The sequence below is a fragment of the Melospiza melodia genome, chromosome 3, assembly GCF_035770615.1.
Source record: "Melospiza melodia melodia isolate bMelMel2 chromosome 3, bMelMel2.pri, whole genome shotgun sequence".
In the NCBI taxonomy this organism is placed as follows: domain Eukaryota; kingdom Metazoa; phylum Chordata; class Aves; order Passeriformes; family Passerellidae; genus Melospiza; species Melospiza melodia.
The window spans coordinates 52,699,589-52,717,768 of NC_086196.1; positions in this window are offsets into that span (position 1 = coordinate 52,699,589).

Here is an 18,180-nt window from a genome sequence, read left to right on the forward strand (position 1 = left end):
CATAGGGCTGTGATGCCCTCAGGTATGCTGCTGATGAGTCCTTCCTTTTCCATTTTCTCTGGATGTGAGGGGAAGATTAAGAAATCACACTGAAAGCTTTCATGCTTACATATACGGCTGCACCTTTAACGTTTGAGCTGCTGCAGTGACATATAATCTTAAAAAAATTCAAAATCCTATAACTAAACACTGTAGCAAATTTTGCTTTAATTTTTTACTGACTTCTATTTGGATTTCAATGGCAGATTGGTTTGGGTACCACACCTCTGTAGTTCTTGTTCTGCAGTCACTTTACATGTCCTGTTCCAGACTGCTCTTAAAAATAATTCTTTGGATTCTTTAAACTATCTAAATCAGCTCCAGTCATCAGACGACTTCCAATTTTCCTCCTTTTTACTTTCTGCTCTTTTTGTGCTAGGAACTTTGTGGTAGAGCAATTTTAATTTTTTTTTTCTTTCCCCTTTGAGGACTGCATGAATAGAACAGACTGCCATCTTTACAGCCTCTTCTATCCTCTCAATTTCTCTGAACTGAATTTATTCCCAGTGATTGGAAATTAAAAGTGTAAAGCTATTCTGCAGGGCTGTGTTTCCAAAATTTATGTGAAATACAGAGAACAGTGTCTAATGAAGACTGAGTTAATAGGCTGGAATTTGAAAAGGAGATCCTAATTTCTTCCTACCCTGAGACAAATAATTTGCATCCAGTATCACATACCTGAAAGGCTTGGAATGAAGTGAGTGCTGTGCCATATGAGAGTAAGGTGAGGGCTGATGGGAAATGGGCTATGCCCATAGGGAAGCCACTGGTCAGCCTAAACTAAGGAGGCTGATCTGAAATCTCAGCTCCCCAGTCTTCCTGCACAGTAAATTTTCCTGTGAAAAATTATCATAAAGGCCCTCATGCAGAATCACTGTCTGCCTCATAGAAGCATCATGCAATGCTTATCCAGAGCTTTCTGAAATGCTTCAGATGGTGTCTTCATGTTGGCATAGATTAAATTTGGGAATCCTGGTACTGTCTTTTGAAACTGAACTGTATTATGAACCTGTTTAGGAAGTGACAAGAAAGGACTACAGGGTGAATTCAAGATGATTTTTCCTTTACAAGACCTTGACACGAGCCTGTGCCACAGATGAAGCCTTTTTGTATCTTATTCCTTTTGCTGCTGGCTTTCAGTCACAGTAAAACAGAGTTTGCAGGATTTGCTTGAGCCTCCATTTTGTTAGATATCTAACCACCATCTGAAAAAACACTTCTGGCACAGATATTCCCCTCCCCAGGAATACTGATGCTATGGGAAATGTTGTAGCAGACATTCACATGGTAAACAGGAAAGATTTTTTTCACATTCTTTCAACTGGAACGTGTACCAAGAGAGGATCTTTGTCATCATTTTCAGTCAAGTCAGTCAATATAAAATGTACCATGGGAAAACTGGAGTGGAACAGGATTCATTTTGCAGATGTGGAAAGGCTTTTTGTCAGGGACTCATCACTAACTCTTTTTCTGTGTTTTAGTAGCAACTCTATATTTTAAACAAGAGAATCCTGTGACTGAGAATGCTGTAATTTAGTGTTTATGCTGCTGCAATCAAGGCTAATGTGGTTGACGCAGTCTGGAATTGGCTTTTCGATGAACTTTACAGGGTAGGCTGATGGTTGTAACCCATTTTGTTTCCTTCCATATGAGATATTACTGCCATTTTTGTCCTGAGTTGAGGGGAATACTGGAAACTTCAACAGAGAGGATGGGCTGGAACAGAAGGAATTCTTTATCTTTCTAGAGCTTGTCTCCAAGTTTTCCTGGAGATAACTGGTTGGGAACATCAATTTCACTAGGGCTACTTTCACCTTGACAAAAAAGTAAAATAAATAGAGTATGTTATGTTCTGTAATAAGTTTAGAAATAATTAGAAACCAAATTTGAACTGTGTAATTCTCCACAGTACAACTCAGGGTTAGTCCAGATTTTTCACATGCTTTTTCCTGTGCATGTCCATAAAAGCATCTATTTTTAAAATGCATGGTTTTCCCACAGCCTGTGTGCTTCTTCAGCACTATACCCGCACTGCAATCACTATCTGTTTAAAACAGAAGTAACCTAGGAGAAAATGTAACATGCTCTAATTTTGACATGCCAAGAAATGATGAGAGGGAAATGCTTGTGAAAATTCCTCTAGAGAGTGATATTAAAAAAAAAAAAAAAAAAAAAAAAAAAAAAAAAAAATCAAAAAAGAAAGATCAACACCTTTTTTTTACTCTGAGAACAGTTGCATTTAACTTTATTATAAACTTCCTGGATACTTCTTCTGCAGGTTATATAGACTCCAAATAGTTACTGTGATCATTGGAAATAATAGAATCTCAACATTTATGGCAGCAACAGGCTGAGAATATGCAGAAACATGTTTCCTAAATAAATGATGAAAAATAACTTAGCAAGGCAAAACAGTGATGTTTTAAAATGCTGAGAAATTACTTTTTCAAGGATTTTAAGAATGTGGCCAATCCCCAGCTTGCTGAAAATTGTGTGTTTGCAGAGCAGGCAGGGAGAGCTTTCAAAAGCTGCAGTCACTTTTCTCTCTTGTAGTCACATAGAGCTGTGACTGTGAGGGATCTCACCCAGGAATTCTGCACATCACTGTCACTGCACTAATAGGATCAGAGGGTGTTCTTTAAGTCCTCTCTGTTAGACAAAGGTAAGTACCAATGGTAAGGTCATCTCTGCCTCTCACCAAAGCCACAGGCATGTGCACACAACCAAACCAACTGTACCCCTGTTCAAAAAAGACTTTGAGACAGGAGACCATCATCTCTGCTCCCAGCGTTATTAACTGGTGGATTCCACAGGAGCAGAGCTGATGTGAAATCCTGCCCAAAGGGCCTGAGGCTGCACTGTGTTCTCAAACAGGTACTCCTCTGATCACAGGGGTGGTGAAGCCCAGCTTCCTATTGATTTGCGTTATTTTCCTTAGATTTGAAAAATTTAACTTAGGTTTTCTGCTATCTTTACATGTGCCTTTTGAATTCTCCTCTGCTCTCTATTACAAATCATCCCTTACTGGGCTTTGGCTATGATACACAGACTCACATATTCTGTAGAAGCTGGCTGAAAGAATGAAATTTATGGGGTGGAGCCCAGTCCTTAACAGGACTGTTTAAGTGGCCCTAAACAGCCACCTCTTTTATCAAATATGGAATTTTGTTATTTATGAAGCTGTTCTCTGAAGTTTGAGTGTAATCAGCCAATGCATTCAAAAGGTTTATGGTGGGAGAATGAAGATGCCAGGGAGTGGGAGGTCTAGTGCGACATTGCTGAAAAGCTACCTAAGATATCACACTGTGCCTTACAGTTCAAACTTTAACTTTAGAACTATGGTAAAATAATAGCATCTATTGAAGCCCCACATACTGTGTGAATGCTGGCAAACTTTTGCTTTTGCCATTCCTGATACACAAACTAAACACTGCAACTTGCCAGCAGTTTCTCAGAACAAGTCTGGGCACCTTGTTTTTCTCTGTTAAGGTTCATTGTGTAGAGACACTTTACCTCTGTCTCAAGTGGGGAGCAATGCTCCCTATCAGCCAGCCTGCCTTTCAGGACTTTGGACTACATACAGGTTATGTTCCTGGTACGAAAGTGTGAGTGGGAAACTGCAATGGAGACAAAGAGCTACACAGCAGATATTTACAAACGTTCTTAGGTTTTGTCTTGTTAAGGAATTCTGATTTTGTTTAAGGATTTAAGATTAGAACTTTTAAATCTAATCCTGCAACTTGGAGCTGGTGATGACATGAGCCTTCCCTGTCAAACTGATGAGATTGGATGCTGTGACTGTTGAATATCTGGGCTCTGGTGCTGTTTTCATATTCTGTAAACACTTTTTGATGAATGAGTTTTATTTAAGGGCTCCATTTGTCATTTGTATAAAGCCTGTCCTGCACAGCAATCAGGTTTGAATTATCCCAGTTTGATGGTGAACCTCCCTCACTCATCTTCCTGCTGTTTTCCCTTCACAGCCTAGAGCTTTCAGCTCTGTCATGGTGACGTGAAAAAATTTGGGCTGGATTCTGGCTGTATTCATGTGGGTTTCCACAGAAGGGTCCTGCTGGCTCCTTTCATAAAGATCAGCCTAAAGTGGGACTGGGACAGGTGTGAAGGCTTTAATCATAGTCAGCTCCTGAAATTAATGCCCATTTAGACTCCAAAGGTAGCAGTGTAATTAGTGCTGGCTGGCAGTGACCTCAGATGTTCTAGTCTAATAATGCAAATGCTGATTGCTCCCATTCCCCAGCTCTGGATCTTGCCTTTGGCACAAGTGCTGATGTGGGCCCAATTACAGAGCACAGATTACACATCTGGCTCAATACAGCATCCAGCCTGCTTCTGTGCCAGAGACAACTGAGAAAGAGTCTGCCCTCCTTCTGCCCCTTCCGTGACCATAGTCTGCCTCTGATTAATGCCATGGGCCTGTGCAGCCTCTGATCTGCTCCACAGATCTCAGCACAAGGCCCCTCCAGCTGCATCAGTCTGGTACAGGCTCTTCACTGAGGCTTACAGAGCAAATATAACCTACCTTTCAAATGGTTCCCTTCCCTGGGCTTGATGATTTCTTTTTATGTAATAGCAATATGAAATGAAAGCAAATTAAACTTGTGACTGTGACAAAGTACATAACAACTGTAAGATGTTTGCATTTCAGGGCATTTGGGGGAAAGATAATATCCATAAAACTTACACCAATAGATCTGATTTCTTGGCAGTCTTTTCTGTTGCTCGTTGCAAACAAAAGCCCCACCGAAGAAATAACAGTAGTGGAAGCAATGCTGTCACTTCTTTTCCCTTTAGACAAACATAGTTTGAGAATAGCAATAGCTCAGAGGTAAGAGAGGCTTTGTTGTTTGGTGCCTGCATGTTTCAAGAGTAACAAAGCTGTATTGATGTACCTTCATTGGTGGTCATCATACACAGAAGGGCTGGCTGGGAATGATCACTGCTAGGCACAGATGGGAGCTTTCATATTTATTCTAAACTATAACTGTGTCCAGCTGTTTTGTGACTCTTGAGCATAAACCAGAGATTCTTTGAAAGAGGAGCTCGAGCTGCTCCCTGCCAATCTGCAGAATGGATTCCAGCTTAAGAGCAGACTTTTGAGTCAGGCAGATATGATGACCAGTGCTGTGCTCAAAATGTGCTAAAGTGGTTGTCATCTAGTTTTTCAGGAATCAGGCATGCAGTGCAATGCTGCTCAAACTTCTAAGAAATGGATTTATTTGGGTATGCTTTTAAGATTAATATACAGCATCAGTATAGTGGTTTAGGTTTGTTTGTTAATTTATGTAGTTGATTGCAGGATTTTCTTCTTGATTTTGTTTGTGGGTTTATTTTTGTTTTGTTTTTCCATTTGTTTGGGTGTAGATTTCCTTCTGTCTTCCCTGGAAACAAATTATGGGATTGTAAAGCTAATGCATACGTGATAGGATTAATGTGCCAGGGAGATAAGGGCCTAAGTTGATTGTGGCCCTAAAGACAGGCAAATGTGTCTGTTGCCATCTGCCAGGGAAAAGGCTGTCTTCCACTTTATTTCTCATGCACTCTCACTGTGTCATCAGTTTGTCTATATATTGATTCAGCAGCTTGATGCAGGTGGAGAATTCTGGTCTGATACTCATGGAAGTTCAATTTCTCTGTAGCTTTGTTAGATATCATGCTCTTAAGGCCTTCTATCCATTTTTGTCTTTCGCCTCTTCCACAGACCATTTATTGTGTGGCTTTTCCCCCTCTCTGATTTTAAGTGTACAGACTTGCTTATATCCTGTTTCTCATGTGACAGATCCTTCTGGTACAGAGTCAGCTCAAGTCACCTGAAATTCCTCTGGAATTTCCCCTGAAGAGGCCCAGACTTGATTCTGTCTTTTACACTCTCGCTAGATACTGGTGTGACTGTGTGAGGATATGGGAATTCAGTTTTGCTGGATTTGGCCTTTTGCTGGTACTTCAATCTGCATCTACCCAATGCTTCATCTTGGTCTAAGGCTAAAAACCTTGAGCCACTGTCTGCTGTCAGCAATACAAATACCCCTTTCCTTGAAGATGAAAATATTGTTGATGGAAAAGACTTGGTGCTCTGTCGATGAAAGAAGTTTCCTTAGCACTATATTTTTGGTAGTTGGCCAGTGTGGAGGAAAAAACCAAACTTTATTGGAGGACTAGATGTAAAGTCTTGGTCCTCGAGAATCTTATTGTTTGAATTATCTGAATCACATGATCTCTTTAGAACCAGAAGAAGCCTCAACCTGCATGGAGGGTAGGGTGATGGTCAAGGCCCTCTGCACTCCTGTGTTGACAGGAAGGCTGGTGCAAGACTTGGAGGGGGAATTGTACCAGTGAAAGAAGCAGCAGTAGTTAGCACAAGAAGTCACTGGGAAGGTGAAGAGGCTATCCCAAAACCCAGGCTGAGGGCATTGTGACTCTGAGCACCTACCCTCCAGGATGATTTGTGACTGGAGTCTAGCTCTTGTGCAGGAGCCAGGAGTGCCTGTGCTAGGTTTGGGAGCTCTGGAAGTGGGCAGTGGGATGCAGACCTGTGCCTTACAGGGCCAGTCTGAAATCAAGCCTGGGTCTGCCCTTAAGCCCCAGGCAGAAACATGACTGAGGGAACATCAAGCCCAGGAGCTTGTCCAGTGCCAGGTGGGAGCCCTGGGAACAATGGGGCATCCAGACAGTATCTGTGGTGATGGATGGGATCTGTGGTGAGCATGTCCCCAAGTCTCTGACTGGTTGTGTTGGGGACAGGAGAATCAGGTGAGCACCTCAGTGCTGACATACTGGTTCCTGTCAGCCAGATGTGGCTGAAGAGCCACAGGTGGGAAGTTAAGGAGGGTAAGCCACATGGGCTGAAGCAGGTGAGGCCTTTGTGCCAGTCTGGGAGTAATGCATGAAATTGTGCTGCAGCAGGAAAAGCTGAGCATAACCCTCAGTGATCAACATGACACATTCTGCAGGGCTGCCCCTGCTCAGTGCCCTTATCCGAAACCTGACACTGAGCTTGGCACATGCGTGTGTCTTTTGCTAAGGGCATCCCAAGCTTCCCTGACTCTTGGGAAGCTATGCTCAGCTGTACTGAGCTGCTTTGTCACACTTTTAAACCTCTCTTCCGCCCTCATGCTCTGCAGGCAAAAATATCCCTCTGCCTCTTTGAAGAGGTATATTAAGAGGAGAAATGAAAATTTAGTTAACAAATCTTTCACTCTGCAAGTGCCAATTATGTGGGGGTTTTTCTCAGATGGTCTAAATGATAAATATAACTAGCTAAATTCAGAGTAACCATTTTCAACCTGTGTTTAGCACTGAAGTGGGCTGCTTCTATTTTCAGGCTGAAGAAGAATTTGTGAGCCTGAAATCCCATCCAAGTTCTTGTAAGTATATCAGTCAGTCTAATAAAAGAGATTACCTCTTCCTACAGACCTTGCCTCACATACATTCTGCAGGCACTCTGACTACAACAACAGTGCTTGCTCATCTTTGCTGCTGCTTCTCTGCCACCTGCAGTGTGCAGCTTGAATCTACACGACAGAAGACAAGGGAAGCACATCAAGGTATTTCCTGACTTTACAGGGTTTCATTTGCAAGCTTAAAGACCTTCCTGGAAACACAGTAAAAGTTAAGTTGGAAGGGAGCTCTAGAGCTCACAAAGTCCAGCCCTATTCCATGTTAGACTAATAAATTTTGTTTGGATGCTCAGCACCATATCCAGTGGAGTTGCCAAAACTTCCAAGCATGGAGCTTTCACAGCCTCCTTGTGCATGTTACTTTAGTGCTGAACCACTCTTTCTATGCACATTTTTTTCCTTACATCCAACCCACTACTCCTGCCTCTCATTAGTGGTCAAATCTCTGGGTGATACAAAAAAGCTCTTCTTGGGGTGGCCTGTGCTTCAGCCTCTTGGCAGTTTTAGTCTTCTTTGCTGGACTTTTTTTGTCATTGTCTTGCTTGCTCTACAGACTGGACGCCCTGAGCCAGGCATGCCTAGCCATGTGAAATACAGGGGACTAAGAGTTTTCCTTTCTCTGGTGGCTATGCATGTGCTTGTGTGGCCTAGTAAGTGATTAGCTGTAGGGGGATAGACTATAAGAAAACAAAGATAGTGTAGGAAGTAATCTTACCCCTAAGGAATTGCAGCTGGGCCAATTATCAAAGACTGGGAACAGGCCTGACTTTCCCAGGCCACAGCTGTAACCAATGAGAAGCAGAGTGCTGTAAAAGAGAGGGGTGGCTGGTTGAGAAGGGAAATGGAGTCAGTTGGTTACTTTGTGAAGAAGAAAGAGTCAGTGCTCTGAGGAGATGCCGACAAGAAACACCAAGGAGGTATGAAACTTTTGTGATAAGGAGCCAATAGTATGGAACCCCTGCAATAAGATGACAGCAATTAGCTGCCTTCACTGCAAGGCACATGGCTGGCTCTTGTGCAATTTGCCAGAAGGAATCTCCCAAGCACCCTTCTACAAAGCTCAGCTCACACCTAGTGTGTACAGCAGTGTGGGGTTAGAGCACCTCAGCTGTATGTTGCTTCTTTTTAGTCCTCAAGAGGTTTCTATTGGACAATTCCTCCAGCCTGTCAAGGTCTCCCAAACTTTTTTCTTCTACCTCCCTACTTTTCATTAAGCATTTAATTTCCTGCTCTCTTGTGCTTGTTCCTATGCGATGCAGATATGTTCAAGGACATAATTCCCTTTCAGAGCAGTGTTTTCTTGTATTATAGACTACAGAGGCATGGTGGGATTGGTTTATAGAAGCAGGCTAGTCTGAATTGCACTGGAGACAATCTTGGAAGGGGAAGGGCCTCTGCTGCCCAGTGCCTTTGGAAGCTTTTGCTTGACAGGATGCGGACATATTCCCTAGCAGGAGCTACAGGCCCTCAGGTGTTCATCCTTGCTATCTGCTCATTGAGAGACTCACTGAGGAGAAAAAAATAGAAAATTCCTGCTCTTGAACTGTTCAAGAATATAATTTCATATTTGGTTTGTGTTGCTTCATGCCTTACCTTGTGCTTCACCTCATCTCCTTTCCAATTAGATCTTAAAGCTTCAGCTTAAATGAGGACTGAATCAAAGACTGATTTTGTGTAGAAGTTTTCAGACTACTGTGTTCTGCCCAGAGAGGAAATGTAGTGGCAGCTGGCAGCATCTGGGTATGAACTGATCCCAACCCAGGATGAGATTTCCCTTCAGGATCAGCCCAGGCTGTATTCTGAATGGAAAAGCATAATTAGTCCTGTTCTCTGCTTTATACCTGGCCAGCCTATTGCTACATTTCTAGAATAATAACAGTCATGTCCACAAGAGGATTTTGTCTCAGTTTAAAGATAAAAAAGAGGAGCAAATATGACCAGTTAGGCAGATTGTCCTCAGCTGCAGCAGTCACTGCTTATCCTTTATTCAACAGGAGGCAATATGCTTTTTCTCTTGCACGTTTTTATGAGAAAAATCACGACCTTCTTAGAATGCTCATTTCCATCCCTCCAGCACAAGTCAATCATAGGAACAATTAAATAGTTCTGGAATTAAAAGTGACATTTAGAAAGAAACAGGTAAAAATTGGGTGCTAAGGAGAAGGAGGGAAAATTAAATTTCTTTCCCTCTCCTCTTAATGTCATATTGTTGATGAAAGAATAATCTAGTTCAGTTCTATTAGATAACATTTTATAACATTTTCTGTGTCTTTTGGTTTCACAGTCTGTTTTCCTGAGTAGCAAGAGCAGTTAGGGTCTGCTCTTGGTCACCGCCGGCTGCTGACCTGGAAATTGAGAAAACTGGGAAAAGCAAGACAGGGTAACACTAGAGATATATTTTTTAATTATTGAACTCCTAAAATCTTTCCAGCCGTGCTACAAGTATATTTTCTGCTGTATTCCCTCTTGTAGTCTCTTCTCCAGGCTAAATTGAATTCTTGCACCCACGTACATTTTCTTCTCAGTTATGGTTTCAACTTACTCTCTTCTGGAATCCTCTTGTTGTCTTAAATGTTTCCTGAAGCATGGTGACTGAAACTGAGCATAATATCTGGCCAAAGCCCCTTTCTGTGTTGGCGACACTGACAAAACTATTCCCGCTTGCTATGTGTTTAACACGGATATTTCTGTCTATCCCAAAATGGCATTTGTCTTGCTCACCACACTGATACTGCTCATTTGTGCTGACCAACGCATCCACCACATTCCCAAGTTTCCACTGAGCCAGCTGCTGCTGGCCATTGGGCAGCTGCTTATTTCTGTAGATGTTGAAGTTCATCCAGCAGTTCTGAGAATTTTCCAGTTTATCAACAGCATTTTCAGTTCCAATCCTGTCTCTAAGAATATCTGCATACCCTCTCCATTTCATGTCATCTGCAAATTTAACAAGCATACTCTGTATTCTATCATCCATAGTGTAAACAAAAATGCTGGGAAAATTGGATACATGTTCAGGATAAATCTCCATATAGATTCGCTTGTTACTTCCTCAATTTGGACAGGGAGTCTTTATAAGTACTCTTTCAATGTAGCTGTATGGAGTTCTTGATGTTTTTGTTTTGCACTCAAGCTAGCCTGTTGATCCAGATAATTTTCTTTTTTTCTTTTTGATTTTGCTTACTTAAAACAGTAGTACAAAAGGTAATGCCAAAAGCCTAAGTAAATTAAAAGTACACAACTGCCTCTCCTGCACTGATGCTCCTGAACCATCGTAGTGGCTGTTATTCAGCTCCTTGTTTGCCATGTGGAGGCTTAGAGTAAGTTTACTTTTCCCCAGCTCTTTTTTATTTGTTTTTGGAAGCTGAAGGTAAAGTTGATGAGCTTTTGTACTCATTTCCTTTCTGCCTTCCTTTTAAACACAGACCTCAAATGTACAGCATTGTCACAGTCGGTAACTCAACAGTCCACAACTATCCTCAAAAGCAACTGCTAACCTATTTGAGACTATTTTAGGCAGTTTTTCACATATGGTAGACAGATTGTTAATCAGGTTTAGCCAAGTTAGCAACACTTTACTTTGAGTGTTACCTAATCTGGTCATTCAGGCTCTTAGGTTTTCTAACATTTATTTGGCTTTGTGTCACTGATGTTGCCTGCACCTCTCCAGTGCTAAGTGAAGAGAAAGGAATTATTTGGCATAGCATAGAAAGGGATCAGCCTTAAGCCCAATGTAAATGAACTGGCAGAAGAAGCTGCCCTCACAAGCAGCAAAATTCATGGGGAGACCTAGGGGAAGAAAAGCCAGAGACTGTGCAACCAAGGGGTGTGGGCAGAGGCTGAGCTTCACAGGAACACACAGGTGCCTCCAGGTTTTGCTGACTACTTGTATACTGCTGTGGATAACAATCATAGAATCCTTAAGGCAGGAAAATGTGGGGGGATAGAATGTAAGAAAATATAATGCAGAAGGTAATCTCACCCCTGAGGAGTTGCAGCTGCCCTAATTATCAAAGATTAGGAACAGGCCTGCCCTTAACAGGCCACAGCTGTGTCCAATAAGGATGAGTACTATAAAAGAGAGGGTTAGCTGGGTGAAGGAAGAGCTGCAGTTTGTTGGCTGTGGTGTGAAGGAGGAGTCAGTGCTGTGAGGAGATGCCCATTAGAAATCACCAAGAAGGTATGGAACTTTTGCAATAAGATGACAACAGGAAAAGAACTTTAGGACCATGAAGTCAAACCATTAACCTAGCACCACTCTGCTCACCACTACAATCATATCTCCAAGCACCATATCCACACAACTTTTGAATGCTTTCAGGGATGGTGATTCAACCACTTCTCCAGGCATCCTATGCCAATGCCTGACCACCCTTTCAGTGAAGTAGTTTTTCCTAATATTCAAGCTAAACCTTCCCTGGTACAAGAACTATTTCCTCTCATCCTTTCACTTGTTACCTGGAAGAAGAGCTTGACCTTCCCCTTGACCTTCCTCCTTTCAGACAGTTGTAGAGAGCAATAGGGTGCCTTTGAGTCTCTTTTTCTCCAAGCAGAACAAGCCCAGTTCCCTCAGCTCCTCCTCATCAGGCTAGTGCTCCAGACCCTTCACAAGGTTCCCTTGCTCTCTCTGGACACACTCCAGCACATCAATGTGTTACTTGTAGAGAGGGGACTGGAACAAACACAGAACTTGAGGTGCAGCCTCACCGTGCTGAGTGCAGTGGGACTGCCCTGGTCCTGCTGGCCACCCTGTTCTTGGCACAGGCCAAGCTGCCATTGCCCTCTTGGTCACCTTGGTACACACTGGCTCACGTCCAGCTGTCAACCAGAGAAGGTAGGAGAAAGCAGCCTATTTTTGTGGGCCATAACTGTATAAAATACTCTGTCCCAAAAGTAGAATAGTTTTGTTGTGTGTTAAGGGATTTTGTCATCTAAACTTTTCCCTTTTTAAAGTGTAGTTAATCTTTTCTCCTTTTAAGCGTGTGTTGCAGCTATCCGTTTTACCATGGAAAGAAACTGTCATGCAAGGAGCCTGACTCATCTCTTAGCGTAGAAATGGCTTACAGAACAAATCTTAAACTCTACACCTCTGGACACTTAAAAGAAGTTTTGTAAGCCTTCGGAGAAAATAAAACAGGGATGATGGTACTCTGCCAGGAAACAAACTTTTTCCATAATAGAAAGAAATCAATTCCCAGCTAAAAATGAGAGAGCAAAGAAGATTAGAAGATTTTCAGGTAACTTTTCATCCAGCATCCCTTTGCTTCCAGCAAAGCCTGAATTATTCTGCCCAAACAACAGACATCCACAGTCACCTGTGACTTGTGTTAGTGCCTCAGCAGATTTTTCTATTCCACAGGAAATACTAAAGTTGAAAGCACTAAAAAGGAAAGAGGAGGGAACTGACAGATCCTATGAGAGTCATCGAAAGAGATGAGTTAGATGTGTAAGAGGTTGTGGCTGTAGAACTTGTCAAAGGGGAATACCAGTTCATACCTTCACACTTGGCTGGTGTAGCTAAAACTGAGCAGTTTAACAAGTTCTTGCATTTCCAGGAGTAGTTTGTGGCAAACCATGAACTGTTACCAAATGATTTAACAGCAAAATATTAGAGTAGCATGAAAGCAAGCTTCCTAAAGTAAGAAAAAGTCTCCAAGTGGATGGAAAAGTAAATTATCTTTCTGGATGCATTGATTGTGTGTTCCAGAAAAATGAAAGAGGTTTAAGCAAAATCGCCTCTCTCTTCTTTTCAAAGACCCAATCCCCTGTGTTTCCTTAGTTGAGCGCTCGTAAGACACATCTACTACTATGGCCTGGACAAAAACTGACATTTCGCGTAGATGAGAGAAATGTTTGAAAGAATTTGGCACTTTGTCCCTCACTGTGGTACTTATAGTCAGGTTTTCATCCTTTGTGAGATGCCAGCTTATTTATGAAGGGCATTTCATAGAGAATTTAGCAGTGGTGTTTGCTGGACTGTGGCTGCTAACACAGAAAATAGAGATCAGGCTCGACGGAAACAGCCATGCCAACAGAAGCCCAGGTACAGCAGAAACTGGAAATCATTAGACAAAATAAGCAGAGGTTGTTTGTCTTGTATACATACCTCCACTGGAGTTTAGAAAATATCACCTGCCACACAGTTAATGAACTTGCCACAAAAGTTGGCTACCTCCCATCTCAGTCAATATCATTAAGCAACCCTTCTCCTCTGCCTCTGAGCTAAGAGGTCAGAGTAAAAGGAAGAAGGGATGGGGGGAACACAAGAGGCAAAGTGCAGTATTATATCAGGGCAACAACTTGGTCTTGTAATTTTTGAATCATTTTTTACCAGGAAACCTTTTCCCCAAAAACAATTTGCATCAGTACAACTTTTATGAGATAGAGCACCTCCGGTACAAAGCTTAACAGAAAACTGCACTAACTAGCAGTGATGTCAGTCTTTGTCCTTTGATTAAATGGTTGGACTCACTACCAGCCTTGGTTTTAAACAAATATATTCACAAAGGAAAAAACTGCCATAGTGTATTATCTACCTAAAAGGCTTGTTGTGAAAAATTTAATCTTGGCCACAGAGCACTTTGAAGTGAGGCCAGCAGCTCTCTTGAGAAAAGGTTCCCACGGCAGCGGAGCCCAGCACAGGTTGCCTGAGAGACCCCCTTCTTTCTCTTGCCCAGATTTATTACTCAGACTTGGCAATGTATAACTGTGAGATTCCAAGTGTATTATTTTAGCTGTTGTATCCCTTAGCTAGGGGTTCTTGGGTTTTGTCTATGTGAATTGTGAGCACAATCTGAGCTAACAGTTACTTTTAAAGAATGCAATGTGTTCCAAGGTCTGCTTCCTGTCTTGCCCAATGCTCACACTTTAAAACCAAACAAACTTCATGGACTTCATAATTTTTTAGTATTTCATCAGTTGTGGTCTCAAAGGGGATAGCCAATTTCTTCCTCATTTTTCTCCTTCTCCCATTGTACACAGGTAAGCAAACAAGAACAGCAAATACAAGTTTTAAGAGAGGTGCCTGTATAAAAAGTTGATTTCCAGTCTGCTCAGTGATTTGAACTGACATAATTTCATTCTGTAAGTTTCAACATGTTAATGGAGAAAGGAGACATCAAGGAGAAAAGAGGAATTGCACATCTTTGCACATGCACAGGCCACAAGACTGGAAGAAATACCACTGGGGAAAAAGGTGAATTGCAAATAGATATATAAATTGATTCAGGAACAGGGTATGCTTTCAGTCACTGCTTTCATTTATTCATTTAAATTAGGGTCACGAGTGTGTGTCTCTGTGTGTGCGTTTTTTCATCCAATTTCTCTTGACTGACCAGCAAATTAAACTGCATGGCTACAAGAGCCATGTGATTTTTGTCTTCAGTGCATTCCCAGTTCTGCTTGTGGCCCTACTGGTGAGACAAGCCCTTGCATGTGTCCCCTTGTTCCTACGGTGACTTTATGCCTTTTAATTAACTGCATAGCAGCAAACCATCACTCTTTCTTCCTGCAGTGTCCCCCAGGTTACAAGAGAGTAGCATCACGTGCCACACTTACATTTTCACTTGCTGAAATATCTCTGTATGGTCAGGACAGAAGGGCAGACAGTGTTAGGAAAGATGGACGAGTTCTTTCCCAGGTTTTCTCTAATTGTGAATAATACAAACTGACCCTGAGCATCTAGTTATTGCTGAAGGACTTTGTTAAAAACATTATTTAAGAAAAAGCAAAAACCCACAAACAACCTCCTCTTCCCCAAACAAAACCAACCCCTCCAATACCCTAGCCTTCTAACTTTTGAGTCCTAATGTTAAAATCCTTAAAATGTTTATGGGGAAAAAAAAAAATCAGTCTGTAGCCTACTGGTGAATTATTTCTCCATCTTTCACTTTAATGGTTACCTGTGTGTGATATTTCTTATCTTACTTACCAGGCAGTTTTCAATTTTTTTTTCTTTCTTTTTTTTTTTTTTTTTTTTTTTTTTTTTTTTTTTTTTTTTTTTTTTACTATTTAGAATTAGAATACTTGAAATTCTTTATTTGGGACAAAATTTGGGGTTTTTTATTCTTGAGCAATTAGGGCAGTGATTTGCATGTAGAACACAACTAAAATATTGTAGCTGAAAATTATACTCTGATAGAGTACAGACTCTGTAATGTGCTGGTAGTCACGATAGAATTTCTACATTGGTTCTCCCAGTGATAACTGAGAGGGCAAAATACACATTCCTCTATATTTTTCTATGTTTTTGGGGGAAACAATTGCACATTACTATCCAACATTTATGGGAAAGAAAAGGGAAGAGGAGGACAGAGAAATCAGTAAATCCTTGAGGAAGAGCAGCTACTTAGGTAAGTGAACTGTGCTGAGAATGATGTTGCTATAGTTGAAATCAAATTTATCATCTCTAGGTTTTGAAAAAACCCAAAGGTGGCAGAATAAGAACACCTTCTGTCACAGAACAACAGGTATGATTTTCCTGGAGCCAAACTTAAACAGGAGTCTGTAATTTGGACTGTTAAGCATTTTTTTATAGTCTTCTTTCCTCTCAGTTAAATTCATGAGCTCTTCTGGACTCTCTGCTTATAACACATTACAAGGTGGTACTTATTTGTCAATATTAGCTCATTTCCTTGGTGATACTACAGAGAAATGAAGTATTTAAAGTCAGATATGGGCACTTCCTCACTCCCTGTTTGACATCAGAGATCTAGTTCTTACCCTTTGCTTTATTGTTGACAACAGTTTCTGCAGGAGCAACCCCCAGTAGGGAAATCTGAGACAGCAGCTGCTTACAGAATAAGCAGAATGTTGTCTGATTAGACTGTGCTGGATTTCTGAAGTGTCAAACCTGTTGTCCTTCTGTCTTATTTTTGGTAGATCCATGTGAGGTTTTACCAGGTTTACTGGAGAAATGCTGCTGAGCAGAGGGTGGTGTTTGCCTCAGGCTTCCAGGAGCAGAACTGCACAGCCCTTTCCCCCGTCTCTCCCTCCCCTGACATCTCAATTGTGCTGAAAGGAAAAGGCACAAGGAAAGGTGTCTTCAGCTATGGATGCACAGGGGGAGCACAGAGGAGATGTCAGGATCTGAGGGCAGAGCTATACCTGACCTGGAGCTGTACCCAGCCCCCTTGGAGCCTCTTCCCAGCATGCTCATGGCACAGGAGCCCACCTCAGTTCATCCTGGACCTCTCAGCCCCTGCCCATTTCCCTATCTCATCCTTTTGTACTCTGGTTTGTTTTTTTTTTTTTTTTACTTCCCTTACTCCAAAACTAGACCCCTCTGTTTTCTGACAGCTTCTTAGGCCTATGTTCTCCATCGACCCAGAGACAATCCTGTGGATTTGCTCTGAGGATTTCCCCCTAGTTATCCACTCTCTTTAGCAATGGGCTGGGAGTAGCTGTGTGATATTGACAATCTGTTAAAATGAAGTTAAAGGTAATGATGAACATGGCACAGCTGACAGCATCAGAGCTTTGTCTAGGTTGGTGTCTCACTGTTCAGCAGCATAACACCAGGAAGGATCGTCCAAAAGCAAGGGGTTTGCATCAGTCTGAGTCTTAATATTTACTGGCTGTGACACATGCAGAAAACTGTCCATATTCTTTTTTTCTTTTTTTTTTTTTTTTTTTTTAATTTGAAACAAACCCTGATCTATTAAAAAATGGAAAAAGCTAAAAGCTTTGAATGGCTGAAACCTGCCATAGAACTCTGACTTTTAGTTTTGGAAGCTGTCCTGGCAGCCTACCTGCCTTCTTGTTCTTGCCCACTCCATTCTCTGAACCTGAAGAATTACCAAGTCACTCTTTCGTTAAGCTTCTGGTTCCTTTTCTTACCCATCTCTTTTTCTTGGAAATCTAACAAGACTGGGTGACTCAAGAGGTCCTCTATGTCTTTTCAATTGTTGTTTCCAGAGTATTTAGTGTGTGCACTATTCAATATTTACACTGTGCTTTTGAAAGGTATTTTGCATGATTCTGCAGTTAAGATACTGGAGTGTGAAAGACACTCAGGGTCATTAGCTTTCATTAAGGTAAGCAGAAAGGTGACTAACAGTGACCCAGTAATCTATGTGTCTATACTTGTCTACAGAGAGAATTCATGATATGTTACCATGGGATAGTCAAACTGGCATGAATTTAAGATGGAACAGGGCATAGTGTGGAATATTTATAGCTCCTGCACATGCAAGTTTTATCTAGGCTATTCAGAGATTGATTTTTGTGCAAGCTTTTATAAATATTTTAGAGATAAAGGGGAAGAATATGACATTTTGTCTTCTGCCAAAGTGGTGAAAGGGAATAATGATAAACATCCTAGAATTATCTAAAGGAGTTTTTGAGAGATTTGTCAGCTGTTGGTATAAAAGCCAGTGCCCCATAAGACTGTTCAGTTCTGAAGACAGTCTGTTTCCAGAGAAGTCTGGGCACATGTGCTATCCTAATGTCAACTTGCTAGATTTGCATGAAAAGCAACAACTGAAATTTGAGTCATTTGCATGCATTGCTTGCTACTGACAGCCTAAGACCGAATCTTTTCCTCTTGCCACGGATCATGTGTGATCCTTTCTGTGTGTAGGGAAACCATCCTTGGAGGGTGGGCAGAGGAAAAGCTTTTTATACAAAACTGTTTTTTTTTTAAATAACATTGGTTAGTAGATGTTAAAATGTCTGGTAGAATTTTTGCAATCTGATGATGGAGAGAAAAAAAGAATATAGATATGCAGGC